Here is a 7135-nt window from a genome sequence, read left to right on the forward strand (position 1 = left end):
TATCAATCATTAGTTCACTTTCCAGAAGTAGTTCATCATTATGTATTAAAATTTCAACTTCCAATTATCTTTTAAATCTGTATACTCTTTTCAACTCCTATGACAATATTTCATGCAAATACATGTAAAACAACAGATATGTGAGTTTATTTGGAGGCTACACTGCTTACTACCTGGACTGATTTTGAGAATGCCTATGAATATCCTTTTCAATTTCTATATCATTACTGTAACCCCCAGTACAGAATATTGTTGTGAGGACTGAGATAGAATATGTATGTTATATGTGGTTAGTGGTCTTGGCCCTTGTGCTGAAACTCAGATGGAGCCTGGGATATCATCTTTCATTATGTTTCCAGAAGACCCTTTCAGTTGCAATTGCCTCAGTCAGGACTCTGGAATTGGAGGTCATGATTGTTATGCAGAACGTAGACCAAACAATAGACTAGGGCTTCCTTGTTGGTCCCAAAAACATACTGCCCGGTCATGGTTCTATCAGCCGGTCATCTGTAGATCACGTTCTTGGCTTTTGCACAGCCCATAGTGTGGTATGTCTTTTGATTTTGTTTTATCATTGGTTGGTAGGGTAGGATAACCTGTTCTTATGTCCATTTGTTCCCAATTTCCTCGTTGTCAAGATATCATATTAGAACTGGCTCATGTTGGAGATCTCACTATTTGCAGATGTCATGCTAATCTATTTAGAAAATCTTAAGGGCTACAAAAAACTTCAAGAAACAATAATTTGTATCCTAAAGTGTCAGGCTACAAACAATACACAAAAATCATGACTTTCCTACATGTAAGTAGTGAGAGAGGCATTAAAGAAAAACAATTGCACTCAAAATTGTGCCTCAGAGAGTAGACTACCCAGAATCAACTTACCTAAAGAGGTGAAAGACTTGTACAAAGAAAACTACAGGACACCACAACAAGAAATAAAATAGGACATAAGAAAATAGAAACAAACCTTGCTTCTCAGCCTTTTGGCTAAGATGAAGTGGAAACGGATTTAATCCATGAGTACATGGATTGGATGTTTGACATCATTAAAATTACAATACTCCACAAAGCATATGCATATTTAATACAATACACATAAGTATACCCATGGCAATTTTTAAAGAATTAGATCTAATGTTTCTCAAATTTATATGGAACAATAAGTTCCATATATATTCCATGAATAGCTAAAGTAATACTTTAGAAAACAGCATGGTATTGGAATAAAGACAGACTCTCTGATTAGTGGAGTAGACTTGCATATCCTGAGATAGACCCTCAAGTATACTATCAATGAATCTTTGACAAAGGGAAAGAAATATAAAGTGGAACAATGAAAGCTTCTTTAACAAGTTTTTTTTGGTAAAACTATTCAGCCATATGGGAAAAATTGAATTCATATTTCTTTTTATAATGTCATGTACAAAAGTCAAATAGATGGATTAAAGACCATTATAATAATAATACTTGAACCAGAAAGCAAAATGTGGGCAGAATATTTCATGACATTGAAGCTAAAGGCATCTTCAAGGAGGAAACACCACTGACCAAACAAGTACAAAGAGAAATAAGTGGGACTACATTAAACTAAGAAACTTTTGCACTTCAAAGGAAATGGTGACCAAGATACAGGATTGCTCATGGATTAGGAGTAAATTTTTACTCAATGCTCAACCAATAAACATTTAATATTTAAGATATATAAGACATTGGTAGCTCTTAAGAAAAAATAATCCAACTCTATTAAATACCAGGAGAGAGATAAATAGAAACTTCCTCAAAGAAGGAATACAGATGGTCAAAGGGCATATGCAAAAAATGCTTCACACCATTAATTATCAGAAAGATGCCAATCAAAACAATGAGATATCATCTCACACCACAGAGACTGGCACACATCACAGAGAACAAGAACAACCAGTGTTGGTGTGGATGTGGGGAAAAGGGACTCATTCACTGCTGGTAGGATTGTAGACTGGTTCAGCCTGTTAGTGTTAGGCCCAGAGCAGTTTGAGATGCTCAGCAAAAGGATGCTGGAGCCAGGACTCCAGTAAACAGCTTCTCGAGCAATTTGGTAGGGACCATCCAGCAGGAACAATCTGGCAAAGTTGGCATCAGCAGTCTCCTAGGCCTCCCCTTTCACTCTTCAGCCCTGGACTTTACATTCTCCCAGGCAAACTGTCATCCTACAAGGGGTGGGCTTCTGGTAACTGCTGTCTTTACCCATAAAAGGACAGTGCCCGTGTATGGCTGGCCAGGGGCTGTAAAATCTGTTTCCCTTTACAGCCTTTATACAAACAATGAATAGTCCTGAGGGAAAAAAAAAAGAAATTGAGATCCCACATGATTCAGTGATAAAACTTCTGGGAATTTACCAGAAGGGTCCCAAAATACCATGTACAAAAGCCCTTTGCACTTCTATGTTCATTACAGCACTATTCACAGTAACCGGTTTCTAAACACAACCCAAGTAGCTGAGAACAGATAAGAGGATAAAGAAACTATGCTACATCTACACAGTGAAATATTATACATGTGTTAGGAAAAATGAAATAATCAAACTTACTTTTACATAGGAGGATCTGGAGAGTATTATGCAGAGTGAAATGAGTTCAAACAAGATCGATAGATAGAGAATGATTGCATTCATTTCTGATATATTACCAAAAAAAAGAGAGAGTATGGTATTAATAACCAAAAACAATCAAAAGCAAAGCCAGGAGGTCTGGTCCATGGAAGGAAGATTGCCACAAAGGGGGGGGGAGTACAAATTTGTTTTGTTTTGTTTTGTTTTAATATTTTGGGTACACAATAAGCATTGTTCAGGGACATGTGTCACTCCCACCATTGCTTGGAATTACTTATTATTCAACCGAATATCACTGGATATCAAATATTGCTGTATATCAAACTAGTGCTGTGGTAAACCTGCATGCACTTCTAAAACTATCCAATAGACCAGGCCATTATAAACTTTTAAACATCCATTGCCTCCCTTGATTTTTTTTGATAAGAATATTTTAAATGTATAAATATCCTAACAACTGAATTCTCTCCTAAGTGACATAAACAAATATTGTTAACAAACTTCAATTAAGTTTAGACTTAGAACTCATTTGCTTGTACATTTTATTATAGCACTCAAAAGTCCTGGGAGATTTTTAATGTATAGAATACAAAGTACCTGGCTTAGGAAAAGAGAACTATACATGATTGGTCAATATGATTGTTCAGTATGGTTGTTAGCCGAAATCTAATGTTCATAGTACATTTAAAAAGCAACACATTTACTGAGAAAATAAATGTTATGACTCACCAAAATTATACCAGGAATACATAAGACTTTAAGTACTTTCCCAATCCTCTCAAGACATCCAAACTACTTTTTACCAAATTTTACTTCTTAATGGTAGTGTACTGGGTATGAAGCAGCCAACTTTTCTGTAAACCTTGGTAATATTCTCAGAATAATTTAAAATAGCTAAGTATAAAATATTAAAGGTCACAAAGTATTTAAAATCTAGTCTCACCTTTCTTAAAAATAACTGTTAATAACCTCTGACTCACAGCATTACTCATCTGCCCTTTCTCTCAGGCTTTATTATAAACTACAGCCAGTGAGTCAGGAAGAGGGGCTTCCAGAAAATGGTAAGTTTCTAGGGTGAAGCATCTTCTGAAAATTTATTACTTGGCCTACTTGTCATCATTGTTGGCTTGTTTTTGAAACAAATTTTTGATGAGTCTATCATTCATCTGGCAATCTTGAATTCTGAAGATATCCCTAATTAATAAATCTAAAATTTTGCTTTATTTAATAGCTGTAGTTTACATAAGGTTGTTCATAACAGAATATTTAAAAATAATATCTTTATTTAAGCACCATGATTATAAACATGTTTATAGTTAGGTTTCAGTCCAAAAAAGAACACCTCCCTTCATCAGTGCAACATTTTTACTGCTAATGCTCCCCATTTCCCTCCTCCCCCACTTCTGTCTGTATTTGAGACAGGCATTCTACTGCTCTCACTAACTTTGTCATGATAGTTGTTAGAAATAACTACACTGAGAACTATCATAACAATGCTAATGAACGAGGGAATAGAAAGCCTGTATAGAGTACAAGTGGGGGGCGGGGGTGGGGAGGAGGGAGAATTGGGAGATTGGTGGTGGGAATGTTGCACTGGTAAAGGGGGGGTGTTCTTTACATGACTAAAACCCAACTACAATCATATTTGTAATCAAGGTGTTTAAATAAAAATATTAATAATAAAAATTACATTTACAAAGTTGTTCATGATTGTGTTTCAGTCATACAATGTCAGGCACCCTTCACCAGTGTACATTTTCCAGCACTAATGTCCCCAATTTCCCTCCTGCCCTACTCCCGCACTCTCCCCTGCCTGCCTCTATGGCAGACATACTCTTCCTTCAAGAGAGAACTGCCCTTTCTTAAAAAATCTTTTTTATAGTTTAGTCAAAATTTCCACAGAGATTTAGAATTTTTAATTCTATTTTTAAACAGATGTGATTAGTTTTAAATATTCATATTATACATATTTTTTGTTCTGACACCATCAAATTTAGATCAGCTTTCTTTCTCTAGCATACCATTTGGTTTTCTTTAAATAAGTGTTTTCTGTAAGGGTATAAAATTTCAAATAGTTTATCCTATTGTTATCGACATTTTCCTGCTAATTACATAGTAATTATAACTTAAAATATGATAGTTTTTCAAGTTTCTCTGACTCAAAATAAATACATTAATGTCAATGTATAATTACCTCATTATTTTTTATCTTAAAAATGACTGATCTTTGGGGCTTGAGCAATAATACAGAGGAAGGGTGTTCAACTTACATATGGCCCTCCTAGATTATATTCCTGATACCCCATATTGACTCCTGATGCCCACGAAATGTGATACTTTAACAGAGAGCCAAAAGTAAGCCTTGAGAACTTTCAGGTTTGTCCCCAAAAGAACAACAAATCTAAAAGAACACATAAATGTAAATAATTTTTATCGTCCCTTTATTTTTTCTCTTCCTTACATATATTAAGATTTAAATTTTATCTTTTATTAGAAACAATTTAAATAGAAGGAATACTAAAACAATACATTTTCACACATTATTTTTACAAGCTGATATCATTAACAAATACTTAGATGAAAATGAGTACAAACTATTCAAAAAGAAGTAACACCTGGAATGGAATGTACCATATACCATGTGCATTTTTTGCAGGTTTTTTTTTTTGTGTGTGTGATGAGTTTGGGGGCAAGAGATAGACCAAATATAGATGTGTTCAGAGATTTAGTCCTATCTCTGTAATCTCTAATTACAATATTTAGTGTTCAATCCAGAGAATAGAGTCTTCCTGACTCCCACTAGATCCTGATATTATTATTTTTTCTTTTTGATTTCTTCTCTTTTTTGTTCTTCTGTTAGTCTTTTTTGTTTAGTTTTTAATATATTCACTGTGAAATTACAAAATTACCTATGATTGTTTTTCAGGCAATATTTCCAACAGAAATTCATTTATCCTTGTCAATTTTCCTCTTCCAATGCCCACTTCTATTCCCATTTGTCTGTCAGAAATTTGTTCTAGAAGAGGAGCTTTCTTAATATATACATTTTTACAGCATTATTTACAATAATGTTGCTGATAGGGTTTTATACATAACACTTTACCCCCTTTCAACACCATCCCTTCCTCGTAGTTGAAACTTTCTTCCTCTAGAGGCATTTCCCACCCCCCTCTACTATCATCAGTATTCCATCCACCACCCCCCAAAGGGGATTGCCTTCTACTAAATAGCAGCTCTGATCTATTCCACTATTATGTTTATTTTTTATTCCACACATGAGAGAGTCCTTGTGTGTCTGTTTCTCTTCCTCTGACTAACTTCCCTCAATATGATACTCTCCTAGTATACTTTCCTCTGTGTAGCAGAAAATTGTATGACTTCAGTTTTTCTATGATTAACTAGTATTCCATTGTGTATATACATGATAGTTTCTGTATCTAGACATCTATCCTTTGACACTGAGTTGTTCCATATTTTGGCTGTTATAGATAGAGCTTCAAGAAACATCAAAATGTAAATAATATTTTCTCCATTCTGTTTTTGGGTGCTGGGATATATTCCAAGAAATGGAATTTATGAGTGAAATGGAAGTTCAATTCCTAGTTTTGTTTTTTAGGAATATCAATATCTATTTCCAGAAAGAATCTTGCTATTCCTACCAGAAGTGAGTGAGTTCTTTACTTCCTGCTTTCATGCCATCACTGGTTTCTTTTCTTTTCTTTTTTCTTTTCTTTTCTTCTTCTTCTTCCTTCTTCCTCCTCCTCCTCTTCCTCCTCCTCCTCCTCCTCCTTCTTCTTCTTCTGACGTTCAGGTGTTACACCTGGGTATGCACTCAGAAATCGCTCCTAGCTTGGGGAACCATATGGGACGCTGGGGGATTGAACTGTGGTCGTCCTCAGCTAGCGCTGGCAAAGCAAACACCTAATCGCTCGTGCCACCACTCCGGCCCTGAGATATATCCTTGTTTTGATTTTTTTTGTCCCCCAATTCACAATACATACCCGGCAAGGGTCCTGTGTTGAGGTGTATATGGGGTGCCTTTACTGTACCTCCTCTTTCTATACAGCCAGTGTAAAGAACACAGCCTGTGGTAAGAATTGGGAGGCCTTATTTTATCTTTTATTTATTTTATTATTTTTTTTTCTTCAGGGCAAACTAAAGTTGTTTTTTTTTTTAAGTAAGAATTCATTTAAAGGACAAAATTGATTAACATAATGAGGTAAACTCATATAACATAATATAGTGACATAACATAACATATAATATAATTGATATAATAATAATACATGTAAGTCAAAGAAAGTTTCTGATTAAAAACACAAATTTTTTTTTCCATAATGGCTTACATATCTTTCACTGTAGTATTTTGGGTACATATTCACATTGAATCAGGGGAATACCCATCACCTAATATGTCCTCTTCTCAATCAAAAATCAAATATACTGAAAATAGGCAGAGTCCTGTCTAGAGGCTTCCAACCTCAGTTTGAGAGAGGATGTGAAAAAAGTAATTAAAATACCACAACAATACACACACACACACAC

General features: G+C 34.9%; 1 non-coding gene across 1 annotated transcript; it reads right to left on the reverse strand.

Moving 5' to 3' along the window:
• Positions 1–6564: 6564 nt before the first annotated feature.
• Positions 6565–6697, reverse strand: LOC126021176 (small nucleolar RNA SNORA51). Its single transcript, XR_007499782.1, has one exon. It is a non-coding gene; the product is annotated as a small nucleolar RNA SNORA51 (small nucleolar RNA).
• Positions 6698–7135: the final 438 nt, after the last annotated feature.

This window comes from Suncus etruscus, chromosome 10 (genome assembly GCF_024139225.1).
Source record: "Suncus etruscus isolate mSunEtr1 chromosome 10, mSunEtr1.pri.cur, whole genome shotgun sequence".
NCBI lineage: Eukaryota > Metazoa > Chordata > Mammalia > Eulipotyphla > Soricidae > Suncus > Suncus etruscus.